At 47.3% G+C, this 13,884-nt stretch overlaps 1 protein-coding gene across 2 annotated transcripts in view; it reads left to right on the top strand.

Annotated features, from left to right (window-relative positions):
• LDLRAD3 (low density lipoprotein receptor class A domain containing 3) overlaps positions 1-13,884 on the top strand; it is a 219,843-nt gene that overhangs the window by 192,592 nt on the left and 13,367 nt on the right. The window lies entirely within an intron of this gene.

Below are 13,884 nucleotides of genomic sequence, written 5' to 3'. Positions count from 1 at the left end.
GTCAAAGTCACTCACGTGGTCTATGACAAAACCAGAATCTAAGCCAGTCAGACTTCCACACAGTCTCGCCGCCACGCGTGCTGCTTTTTTGTAATTGGATAGGCTTATCCTCCCCTTCCCCGTGTGCACAGACGGGCAATAACAGTATTAGTGTCTCTTTCTGCAGACCTACCACTCCACGGCAGGGACTTCACCTACACTAGCTCTCGGCCTCGCCGTGGCTCTGCACAGTGGCTGTTTGTTGCCCCCACTTTGAAGATGAGGCGACCGAGCGTTAGACTTGCCCAGGGTGTCACGGGGACTTAGGCAGCCGTGGGATGTGGGCCAGACCTGGAGACGTGGGTTGCATAGTCAGTGAGAGACTCAGTTTACAGACAGACACTGGCAGATGGTGTATAGGACCGGAACACTGACCCACAGCCTACAGTGACCGGCCCAACGAAGCCAAACAGCGACCCCTTAACCTTGGGCCCCAAACACCCAAGACTTGATTAATGACAGCCTCCCTAATGTTCATCCCCATTTCCAGCTTAGGGCCAAGCAGAGAAAGCTAAGTGTGCACCCCTCACCAGTTATGTAGCCCCCCTTCAGCTTCCCCTTGCCGACAGCCCCTAGTCCGGACTTACCCGAAGCCGTCCCTTTTCCCCACTCAGAAGCTTTCCCATTCCTCTGCCTGCTTTCCAGTCTCTGCCAAGACAAGTGGCAGCATGACTCCCTCGCTGTGGCAGACTCTGAATAAATAACCTTTGCTTTGCCCCTTTGGGTGGTTTTCGTGTATTTCCAATTGGGGTGTGGTGAGCACAAGTTCCAGCTCTGGGCCCCACGCAGGGAAGGAAGATGCTTCCCTACACGGGGCCATGAGCCCGGCCAGGCAGGGCTGGTCAGCACTGGGCCAGAGGGACCTCCGGTCATTCCCATCTCGTTTAAGCCACCTTGTCTCCAGCATGCTGTCAGATGTGGCATAAAGCAAGATGTCATAGCGGTGTAGCAGAGGGAATGGCAGTGAGGGGAGTGCAGAAAGGGACCTTTTCATTCCAGTGGAGGGGACATGGAAGGCTTTGTGAACGTGGTGGCAATTGAGTGAAGGCCAGGAGGAGGTGGGACTTGCAGGGCTGAGGGAAGGGGCTCCCTAGAGGTTGTGGCAGGAGAACAGGGAGTGCTGGAAGCTCGGATCGCCATCTGCAGCCGGCTTCCTCTCTGCAGTGATGGCTGATTTTCACGGATTGTATCTGCTGAGCCTTTTACCATCGGGCTTTGGTGGGTTTGGTCAGTAGGAAGCACCAGCAAGAGGTAGAGGGTGAACAAAGGAAAAGATCAGAACATTTGTTCCCCTAGCTCCTTGTCTGTGAGGCCACAGATCAGCAATGGCTGCCTTCATCCACCGAAGGCTTCAGCTCCTGTCCAGTCTCACCTGCTTCTAGAAGCCACATCCCTCACCCCTCAGGCCTGAGGTTGGGAACAGCTTCCCACTGGTGTTCATTAAATTAGTTCAGTCTTCTGGACTTCTGGTCAAGATGGAGGTGTGGGTAAACATGGCTTGCTTCCTCATACAACCACAACAAAAATTACAACTAGACTACAAAACAAATATCACCCAGAATCATCAGAAAATTGAGCAGTATGGAAGTCTGACAACCAACGAATAAGCCACATTTATCCAGGCAGGTAGGAGGGGCAGAGATGCAGAAGAGACGCAGAGGACGAGCAGAGAGGTGCAGAGACATGAAATGGGCAGTCCCACACCCGTGTGCGATGGGTAAAAATTGGGAGGGATACCTTGGGAGCAAGGGATCTCAGCCCCACACCAGACCACCCAGCCTAGGGTTCCAGTGCCAGGAAGATAAGTCCCTATAACTTCTGGCTGCAAAAATCAGTGGGGATTGGGGCAGTAGAAGAAATTTCTGGATTCTCATGAGTCTCCTCTTAAAGGGCTCACAACAGACTTAGGACTTACTCAGACTCACTCCCTCTGGCTCCAGCACCAGGGTAGTGGCTGGGAAGGACACCAGTGGCATATGGGGAGAAATTGAAGTGACTGGCATCAGGGTGAGTGCTGGGAGAAAGCTTCCTCCCAGACAAAACTCCAGAGGCCAGGCAGCGGCATTGTCTCCTTTCTGAGCCCTCCTCCACATGGAGGCCTACAGTGACCACATGGGTTGCCCCACCCTGGTGATTACCGCATTTTGCTGTATATAATGTGCACCCGTGTTTTTGTATGCATTACACATGGGATTATTATACCCATGTATAATGCTCATCCTTACTTTTCCCTCAAAAATTTGGGGAAAAAAGCACCCATTATACATGGCAAAATATGGTACCTGAGGCTCCACCCCATCCAACTTACCCATGTGCTTTTCTGCAGTAAGTCACACTACTAAGACAGGGAGTCAAAGCAACTCTACCTAATACACAGAAACAAACACAGGGAGGCTGCCAAAATGAGGAGATGAAGAAATAAGGCCCAAATGAAAGAACAGAACAAAACTCCAGAAAAAGAACTAAACAAAATGGAGATAAGCAATTGATCAGATGCAGAGTTCAAAACACTGGTTATTAGGATGCTCAAGGAACTCATTGGGTACTTCAACTGCATAAAAAAGACCCAGGCGGAAATGAAGGTTACACTAAATGAAATAAAGAAGAATTTACAGAGAATCAACAGTGGAGCAGATGTAGCTGAAAATCAAAATAATGTTTCTACAAAAAACTCTGCGCGTGATGTATGAGTGGTCACGTTGTTGTGATGAAGCTGCCAATCATCAGTTGCCCACAGCTGCAGCTTTCTGAATCATCCAAATAGTTTCTGTAGAGGAATGTTCAAGCTTAACACACAATTTAAAAAAAAATTTATTGTTTTTCGAGTACAGTTTTCTGCCTTTTCCCCCCAACCCAACCCCCCACCCCTCCCCACCTCCCTCCCATTTCCACCCCCTCGTTATTGTCCATGTGTCCTTTATAATTGTTCCTGCAAACCCTTCACCCTTTTCCCCTGAAATTTTAACACACAATTTGATTCAGATTCGTTGCTCTACTCTCTCAGTAATTTTGAATGTGACGACCACACAGTACACATGCTCACTCAACAGCATCTATCGCCCCCCTGACTGGTACAATGAAGTCGTCAGTGTTCATGCATGGACATTCCAGTCCACTCTCCTTGGTTGCCAGGTTACATTGATGTCATGCAAATCATTCTTGTTATATTAACACTGGCTGGACTTTTTCCAGACAGACCTTGTATATTTTAAGCAATGAACGTGTATCTTCTCTATAGTCCTGAGCTCAGCAGCTGCCCATCAGTAACACCATGACTATTTCAGCCATAGAGGTGGTTTCCCATTCCTCAGAGCAAATTGCCTCCACAGACTTGAGTGGGACCTGTCCTTATACCATAGGATCTCTGGGTGTTGGACCGACATACCTGGGCTCAAGGCTCAGCTCTGTCACTTCTAGGCTGTGTGACCTGGTATGTGTGACCTTACTTCTCTGAGAGTTATTTTTCTCACCTGTAAGGCTAAGTGAGTCCCGGCCAGGAAGCACTGGGCACATGAGGTGCTTAGTCTCCTTTGAAGGATGCTGTAGGAGCCCAGCACACGGAAACCAAGACGTACAGAGCCACGGAGCTGGAGGCCCTCGGCCCACATCCCCCAACAGATGTTCACTGAGCAGCATTTTGGGTATTGGAGATGCAGTGATGCATGAGCAAAATCTGGCTGTGCCCACGCAGGGTTACATTTCAGTAGGAAGGAGATGATTCCATACAAAAACAGTGAACAGTGACAGTGCTGTAAAGACAGATAAGGCCGGGGTAGGAGATGGAGAGGATGGTGGTGGCCCAGGATGTCTTCCTGCAACATTGACCTAGGAGCAGAGACTTGGGTGGCATAGGGTGAATGATGCAAATGCCCAGGCAGAGGGCATGACGTGTGCAAAGGCCCTGGGGCAGGGGCTTCATGTGTTCTGAAACCACAGCAGGGAGGCTAGAAAGTTTGCAGCAGAATGAGCAGACAGGAGTGGAGGTTGGAGTGGTAACAAGAAAGGTTATTTAGGGCCCGGGAGGCCATGGTGAGGACTCTGGACTTTATACTGCGTATATGAGGAGTGACATGTTAAGGAATTTAGGGTTTAGAAGGAGCACCCTGCAGCCAAGGGAAAAGATACTGTAGGGAGCAGGTGGGGCAGGGTGGATGGAGGAGACCGTGGCTGGGACGAGGGCAGCAGTGGTGGAGGGAAGGAGACATGGGCCCTAGGACCAGCCTGCCCCAGGGCTGGTGTGCAGTGACTGGGGTCAGATGTGCTTGTGCCCCCCTGCGAGGACCCTTGTCTGCCAGCTCTGGGACTGAAGCATAAGGCCCCACTGTGTGCAAAATGAATAGCCCTTCACTGCAGGGTGTCTGCCCCAGTGGTGTTAAGATTCTCTGAAATCTCCAGAAGCCGTGAAGTTGTTCATGGTCTGTAAAGCTCCCCCTTGGGAGCCCTGCCTGTAATGCCTCTATTATCGTCCTTTTCCCTAAATTATTCAGGAAGTTTTCGCATTCACTGGGTCCAAGGGTGCACACTCAGCGTTTCCCCGGGTAATACAGTTTAGCAGGCAGACACAGCACCAATGAACCGATTATGCAGGGGCCGTCACAGACATGCAGATGTGAAGAACAGACCCACGGCTGCCTTGGGCTCCTTGTGCATTTAACAGGATCAGCTCCTGTCTAGTCAGGTGTCACGATGGCAGGGTGTCACGCAGCACCCCGGGTGGATGGAGTCTCTCATTTCACACTCAGGAGCTGGTCAGGCGTCAGCCAGGGATGGTGATACCAAACCTTAAGTGGGTGTGGCCTGGACGCAGGAGCTGCTGCTGCACAGAGAGGGGAGGGACTGAGGCAGTCCCTTCTCAGCTTTTCTGCCTTTTAGGTTGGTACACAGCCACAAGCTTCCTCTAACAGCATGCCCAAGGGCCAGGCCCTATCTGGTTTGTGAAAAGCCACTCTCCAGAATGTTAGGAATGTGCTTGCGCGGAACACGATGTGCTTTCTGCTCATCTCAGCGCGGCACCGAGGTTGATGAAATAGCCACATCCTCTCACAAAGTGTCACAGCGTGTGTCTGCCTAGTGAAGGCTCTGAAAAGTGCTGGAATTACAGCTGTTAATAATAACCGAGGCATATGGAGTACTTGGGCAGGTTTACATAACTTCTTTGAGCCCCCATTTCCTCACGGTCTACTTCATAGGATGGCGTGTTAGTCTTCTAGGGCTGCCGTAAAAAATTGCCACCAACTTAGCGGCTTAAAACAACAGAAACTTGTTCTCTCACAGTGCTGGAGACCAAAACTCCAAGATCTAAGCATTGGCAGGGTCCGCTCTTTGTGGAGGCTCCAAGGAGAGTCTGTTCCACGTCTCTCTCGGCTTCCACTCGCTCCCTGCGGTGCTTGGGGTCCTTGGCTCAGGGCCTGCGTGACTCCAGCCTCCGTCTCCACGTGGCCTCTCCCTCGTCTGTCTGTGTCCTCTCCTTCTCTCTCTGTCATAAGGACATTCGTCTTTGTAGTTAGTTACAGGCCAGCCACGTTCAGGACAATCTCATCCCACGATCTTCACCTTAATTATATCTGCAGAGACCCTTATTCCAAACGAGGTCACATCTGAGGTTCCCAGTGGACATATCTTTGGGAGGGACACCATTCAACTCACTCCAGGTGGTGTAAGGGTTATAAAACCAGAGTTAATATATGTAAACAGATACAGGATGAGAGCTGCTTTGGTGGTTGTTAGGATGGCATTATTATTACTCTTTGTGGTGGTGGTGGTGGTGGTGGTAGTGTTGATGGATAGTGTTACTTGTATTACTTAGTTCAGATCAGAAGTGAGGACAGGTCACAGGGCAAAGGGTGTTCCACACTCCAGCTCTGGCCCTCTTTCCCCACTGCTTCTGGGGTTGTGCTGCGAAGCCCAGGCAGGGAGGACTGCAGACACTGAGTGCCTGGCTGAGGAGAGTCATATGAGCCATTGAGGGTCCTTGATCTGAAGATTTTCACAAGAATGCCAGTGTCACAGAGGCGGGCGATGTTCAAACTGATGGGAGTTTTGCAGAAGGGTTAGAGGACCCACAGGTTTCTCCCTCTGGCCTGAGCTTGGATGTGGTTGTGGGAATGGAAACTAAGAGCAGAATGTGGGCTTGGTATGGACAGAGGAAAGGAGAAAGTTCAGGACAACCCAAAGTGTTCAAACCCTGCAGACCAGAAGGCCAGAGAAACAGCTACCATCTAGGAGCCCGTCCTAAGAAAGCGCTGCGCCAGGGACCACGAAGACCACTGATGTACTCAGCATCTCCGTTGAGCACTGACTGTAGACTGGTGGGCAGAAAGCAAGCCTGTTCTCTCCTTAGGCTTTCACGGTCTGGTCGGTCTGCCTGAATGTTGTTGCAGCATCGTTTTTAATAGTGCAAAAGGTGGGGTGCGGGGGGCAACCTAAATGTACACCCATAGGGGTTAGTTGTTCCCAATTCCCTCTCTCAACAGATAAGTAAATTCTGACCTGGTCTGTGATGGAACACTACACGGCTACTCCTTAACAAAGGTGTGGATGGGTGAGGAAAGATGTCTGTTGCAGAAATTTTGCACGGCATGAAGAAAGGTGCGCGTGTGTCTGTGTCTGTGAACAATCCTTTTGAAGCATCTGTGCTGAGGGTCAGTGAACTGAGGCCAGTGAGCCATGTCCAGTCTGCCTCCTGCTTTTGTAAATAAAGTTTGATCGGGACACAGAAATCCTTGTTCATCGATGTATTGTTTGTAACCGCTTTTTGCCCTACGGAGGTACTTAAATTGTACGTCCCACAAAGCATACAATATTTACAATCTGGCCCTTAACAGATACAGTGAATCAATACCTAGTCTATGCCAAACCCTTGACTGTTTCTCTCTGGTGGCATTCTGGTTGGTTTACGGGGGGAATTTTGTGTGTCTTGGACATCACTATATTACTTTAATTTGAATAGTCAACATGGGTTTTTATAATCAGAAATAAAGTTCTATTTATGAAAGACTCACGCCACCTGCTTTTCAGACTCTCTAAGGCTGCAGTTATCAACACGCTTACTGGCATAAGGATTGGTGTGTGGCTTAATCAGACAGAATAGTGAACCTACAAGTAGACCCAGGCTCATCTGGTCAATTGGTTTTCAACAAAGGTGCCAAGGTAATTAATAGGAAAGAATAGGCTTTTTAACAAATGGTGCTGGAACAGTCGGAGATCCAAAGGGAGGGGAAAAAGAACATTGAACTTCAACTTGTCCCATAAACAAAAATTAACGTGCTGTGGACCATTGATGTAAATGTAAGAACTAAAGCTATAAAACTTCTTCTAGGCAGCGTTTTCCTGGATGGGATACAAAAGGCACAGAAAGGAAAAGTAATAATTAATAAAATGTACTTCATGAAAGTTTTTTTTTAAAACACTTATCTTAAAAAAGACACTGTAAAGTAGATGAAATGACAAGCCACAGTCTGGGAGAGAACAATTTGCAAATGACATTTCTGGAAAAGGATTTGTATCCCAGAACATACTCATATAAAAGCCACTTACTACTCAATAATAAGTAGTCAGACAAACCCATTTAAAAATGGGCAAGAGATTTAAATAGACACTTCACCAGAGACCTAGGGATGGCAAATCAGCACGGAACAGATACTCAACATCATTGGTCATGGGAAAATGCAAGTTAAAGCCTCAGTGATACCACTGCACACCCAGCAGAACGGCCACGATTGACAAGACTGAGCATGTTGAGTGCAGGTGAGGCTGCGCACAGCCGGCGGGCCAGGGGAAGCCAAATGCTGTAGTCACTTTGGGGAACAGTGTGACAGTTTTTTATCAAGTTAAACGTACACTTTCCACGTGACTCAGCAACCTTACCCCTAAATACATATCAATAAGCATGAAAAATATATGTCAGCACGAAGACCAGCTTTCCAGAAACTGGCAACTATCTTATCTATTCACTCCCTCAGCTGCTGAATGGATAAACAAATTGCAGTACACCCATCCATTCAGAGGAATACGACTCAGCGATGTAAAGGAATGAAATGGGAATGCTCACAGAAACATGGACGAGTGTCAAAGGCATTTGCCACGTGAGAGAAGCCAGACACAATTGGCTACACCCACTATGACTCCACATACGTGATTCAGTGGTTTCCGGTGACTGCCAGGGAGCCCAGGAACAAATTAGTGGGGTGTGGGGGATGAAGGTTCCATTATTGTGTTTGTGGTGGTGGTTATGCAACTATTTTTATTTTGTTAAAATTCACCTTACTGTACATTTTTAAAGGGTAATTACAGCTTTACAGTTTTATTGTGTGTAAATTATACCTCAAGAAACCTCACTTTTTAAAATAGTTCATCTGGAGAAAAATAAACTTAAAAAATAGTTTTAAAAAAAGGCACACAGGAGTTGATTTTTCGGAGGAAGGGTGAACAGTCTGTTTGAACAGGGCAGTGAACATTCTAGAACGTATTTTGGGGATTCGCAAGGTCAGGCTGGAGGCTTCGGAGCATCCTTAGGGAGCGGTGCATCAGCAAGGGGCCTCAGTGAGTAACGGGACATGGACCCCAGGGAAGCCTCACTTCGCATGGAAAGAAGTAAGGAAAAACAATAAAGAAAGCAAGGCACACGGTCACACATATTTCCAGTAGGTAATGCGGGGCAATAGGCCGCACAGAGTAGAAGAGGAAACCAAAGTCCTCTCTTGCCTCCATTTTTCTCCCTCGACGCTTTTTCTCACTAGATGCTGCCTCTGTGTGTCCCTGTAGAAACATGCTGTGCATTCTCCATTGAACTTTGCTTTTCTTCATTTATACAGTATCTTTCAGGTTGTTCCATCAGCATATGTGGAGCTGCCCTAGTTCTTTAAAGATGCCTGAATACACCATAATTTAGCCATGCTGCAATTGATAGATGCTTCGAACTTTTCAGATATATGTGCTATTATGAACAATGCTTCGGCAAATACTTAAGAAGTTATTTCTCGCCCCTGCCGGGTGGTTCAGCCGATTAGAGCGTCGTCCCCATGCAGGAAGGTTGTGGCTTCAGTCCCCCAGCCAGGGCACATACAAGAGAACCACAAGTGCAGGGATGGGCGGAGCAACAAGTTCAGGTCCCTCTCTCTCTTCCTGTCTCTCTCTCTCTTCCTCTCTCTCTCTCTCTCTCTCTCTCTCTCTCTCTCTCTCTCTCTCTCTCTCTCTCTCTCTCTCTCTCTTCCTCACAGATAGGTTTCTCAGAGTGGAATGGCTAGGTCAAAGGAAATGTACTTTTTATATGTATATTTACACCCTGTCACCACGCTGACTCGTACTGACTTCCCACCCCCCACTGACCATGCATTCATGGTCCCGCCTGTTTCCCCAAGTCCTGGCCAGCAGAATGCAAAGTCCATCTTTGCCTTTGCCGATCTGATAACCAAAAAAAAGATATCTTGTAGGAAATTCCTTTTGTACCTGCAGGAGGGAATTTTTGAGAAGCAGAGGAACACCCAAGTCACACATATCCACTGCTTTCGTCCCTCCATCGGTCCAGACAGCGCCTCTGTGTGAATGAGAAAACGGCACTCTCCCTGAGACCCCTGAAAACTGCTGTGATACCTGCACAAGCCCGGGAGGACTTTGAGGGGCAGGGCGCCCCTGGAGTTGTGCACAGCCCGCCCACGGGAGCTAGCACAGTGGTCTCTGGGTAGTAACCAGATTGCCTGGCATTCATGCAGTGGGAGGGGCAGGCACAGGACAGGAGTCCACGTCGCTGGACAGTGGAGCAGGAGGGCGTCGGCTTGAGGGACAGCCAGAATAAATGGAAACTTCATTATCCGTGGTTATGCACTTGGAACCTGGGTCCCAGGCAGCTCTGATATTAGTAATTTGGCCAGCGAGCTCATTAAGCTCTTAAGAAAAGTAAGTCTAGTTAATGAATTAATACAAGATGACATTTTACACACAGAGCAAAACCGAGACCAGGCACCACTGACTTATGTAACATAATTTCTCCAGAGAATGTGATTGCCGCTTCTCGCCTGCCAGCACAGGCCGATCTGCAGAGGGCCTACTCTTGCAGACGCTAATGAGCCTGCCAAGACCCGCAAGCATTTGACATTCCATTCATGAAGGAGCTCTCTCTCATATTCTTAAAACCGCTAGTGGTTACACAGAAGTCAGGGTCTTAAAAATGGACCCATCGGTTTTCTGTGTGAAAACCCAGCCACTTTCCTCTTTTAAGAAACATATCTTGCCCTGGCTGGTGTGGCTCAGTGGATTGAGCACCAGCCTGTGAATCAGAAGGTCGCTGGTTTGATGCCCAGGCAGGGCACATGCCTGGGTTGTGGGCCTGGCCCCGCAATGGGGGCATGTGAGAGGCAACCTATCTATGTATCTCTCACATGTTTCTCTCCCTCTTTCTCACTCCCTTCCCCTCTCTCTAACAGTAAATAAATAAAATCTTTAAAGACTCCCCAAATCAACAAAACTCTTCTTTTGGGGGGGGGGGAAGAAACATATCTCACTGGAAAGAAAATTCCTCAATCCTTATCCTGTCCCCTACTTTACCCCCCAAAGCAGGTCTTCCAGCCTCTGTCTGTCTGGTCCAGAGAAGTCGATGAGGACAATGGGAAGACCGTGCACACCAGGAATTAGCAGTGACCAGTTTGGGGTGGTGAAAAGTTCTGTGGGGGGTGGGGGTGGTTTGCACCGTGGTGTGAATGTACTTAATGCCGCTGAAATGTACACTTAAAAATGGTTAAAATGATCAATTTTATGTCATAGGCATACACACACGACTTCGCCAGGCTCTTTGCTCAGGACTCTGGGAATATTGTATTTTACCCTCTCGGTAACCCAAGGAGACGGCCACTGTTATTTACACAGAACCACCGCCGTTTTAAAGATGAGGCATCAGAGGCTCATAAACACTCAGTAACTGCCTTGAACAACAGCCAGGAGTGATGGTCCCAGGATTCAACCCCTTGGCTCTGTGCTGCAGACAACAAAATAAAGAGGGTATTTTAAGTCTGAGTTCTGAAACACAAGCCGCCCCCCACCCAGTTTTTTAATGATCTAAACTGAGAACAGACAGAACTCCAGCAGAAACCCTGAATGACAGCTAATTGTCTCTGGAAAATTTCAATGCTGTCTCCCTGCCCTAACTCTCTGGAGCATGCTTCTGCCTTTTGTCTGGGGTTTTGTTTGCTTCTTTCTGTACAGTTAATCATTGAATGACCCACAGGAATGGTGTAGCTTTCATTCATGTTTGAGCACAGCTAGGAAGAAAATTAGCTCAAAGCCTGGAGCTTGAGGGGGAAGATCTGTCTCAGACGAGGATTATTTGGGAGAATCGGGAAATGCTGGTATTAGGAAGGAAGACAGTATATTTCAGCACGTGCGGTGTTTTTTGAAGGAGAACTGTCTGGGTTCTAACGCTGACTCCTGTACTTACGTGACGTTAGACGAGTTAATTCACCTCTCTGAGTCAATGTGCTCATCTGAAACTAGGAATAATAAAACAATAAAAGCACCTACCTTACCAGGTATGTGACTACAGATTTTTTTTTCTATTGAGTTGTGTGCACTTATTGAGTGCCTACTGTGTGCCAGGCACACTAGTGGGGATGCAGTGATGAACGGAACAAGCACATATGAAGTGATGAGGAGTGTAGTAAAGCTTAGCCCAGCACCAGGGCACCAGCCCAAGAAGCAGGGCTCGCTGCTACTGCTACATTACATCACACTAACCCCTGCTCACAGCTTCCCAGGTGGAAAAAGCACAGGGTGTGGTCACCGGATTTGCTCACTTGCACTGAATTTAGATTGCTCTTCAGCTGGGCCACAGACGTGGGTAGTTGTGATTCTTCATTTTTTTTAATGCATTTTTTCCATTGCCGTGTAGTCCTCTCATACCTGGCAGTCCCCCCACTGTTGCCCATGTCCATGAGTCCTTTGTCCTTTCTGCTCAATCCCACCACCCCCTACCTCCCCTACTCACTTAGCTGTCATCCTGTTCTCTATGAGTCTATCTCCTGTTGTCCTTGTTCGTTCAGTTCGTTCATTAGATTCCACATTGGAGTGAGATCATATGGTGTTTGTCTTTCTCTGAGTGGCTTATTTCACTTAGCATAATGTTCTCCAGATCCATCCCTATGTCACGAAGGGTAAACTTTTCTTCTTTTTTACAGCTGAGTAGTAGTCCATTGTGTAAATGTCCCATAGTTGTTTAATCCACTCATCTACTGATGGACAGCTGTTTCCATGTTTTAGTGATTGTAAATAATGCTGCAGTGAACATAGGGGGGCTTATGTTTTTCCAAGTTAGTGTTTGAGGTTCCTCTGGATGTATTCCCAGAAGTGGGATCACTGGGTCTAAAGTCAGATCCCTTTTTAATTTGTTGAGATATCTCCATACTGCTTTCCACAGCGGCTGTACCAGTCTGCATTCCCACCAACAGTGCAGAAGGGATCCCCTTTCTCAACATCCTCGCCAGCACTTGTTGTTTGTTGACTTGTTGATGATAGTTATTCTAGATCTCATTTCTCTGATGATTAGTGATGTTGAGCATCTTCTCTATTGTTCATCTGTATGTCCTCTTTGGAGAAGTGTTTATTCAGGCCCTTTGCCCATTTTTTAATTGGGTTGTTTGTTTTTTTGGTGTTGGGTTTTATAAATTCTTTATAAATTTTGGATATTAACCCCTTATCAGATGTCTCAGCAAATATGTCCTCCCAGTCTGTGGGTTGTCTTTTTCTTTTGTCGACGTTTTCCTTTGCTGTGCAAAAACTTGTCAGTTTGGTGTAGTCCCATTTATTTATTTTTTCTTTTGTTTCCCTTGCCTGGAGAGATATATCTGATAAAATATTGCTATGAGCAATGTCTCAGATTTTGCTGCCTATGTTTTCTTCTATGATTTTTATGGTTTGGGGTGTAACTTTTAAGTCTTTACTCCATTTTGAATTTATTTTTGTGTGTGGTGTAAGAAGGTGGTCTAGTTTCATTTTTCTGCATGTACCTGTCCAATTTTCCCAACAACATTTATTGAATAAACAGACTATCTTTAGTCCATTGTATGTGCCTGCTTCCTCTGCCAAATATTAATTAACTGTAAAGGTATGGGTTTATTTCTGGGCTCTCTGTTATGTTGCAATGATCTATGTGTCTGTTTTTATGCCAGTACCATGCTGTTTTGATTACTGTGGCCTTGTAGTATAGTTTGATACTAGGTAACATGATTCTTCCAACTTTGTTCTTCTTTCTCAGGATCGCTGTTGCTATGTGGGGCCTTTTGGTGGCTCTTCATTTATTTCATGCTCACAGCAGCCCAGTGAGGCAGGGACTGTTATATCCTCACTGTGCAGTCGGGAAGGTACTACACAGAGAGGTGGACTCCTTCCCAAAGGGCACACAGCCAGTAGGCCGAACGGCTGGGATTTGAACCTAGTCTGGCTCCAGAGTCCATGATTTTTAGCCCATGCTGTGCTGGCTCTCTATCTTGAAAGCTTGGCATGGGGACTGGCATGGAACAAGCGCTCTGCACACACAAGCACTTAGACACGTGGACCGGTGGTCCTCGTGTATGTTATATGAAAGCTTCTGAGGCAGACTGATTTCTGCCACAGGAGCTACCCCTCCTGGGTATTGTAGTTCCCAAGGCTGATATCTTTAAACAACTTTATCGAGCTATAGTTTACATAACATAAAATTTCCCCATTTTAAGTGGCATTCAATGTGTTGCCGTTAATTTACCAATTTGTGTAGTCTCACCACATCCAACGTGTCCCTCACCCCAACAAGATCCCTGGGACCCATTACCAGTTAATCCCCATTTCCACCCCCCCACCCCCAGACCACCATTAATCTACTTT

The sequence above is a fragment of the Desmodus rotundus genome, chromosome 5, assembly GCF_022682495.2.
Source record: "Desmodus rotundus isolate HL8 chromosome 5, HLdesRot8A.1, whole genome shotgun sequence".
Lineage (NCBI taxonomy): Eukaryota > Metazoa > Chordata > Mammalia > Chiroptera > Phyllostomidae > Desmodus > Desmodus rotundus.
This window is presented reverse-complemented; position numbering and strand designations above follow the sequence as displayed.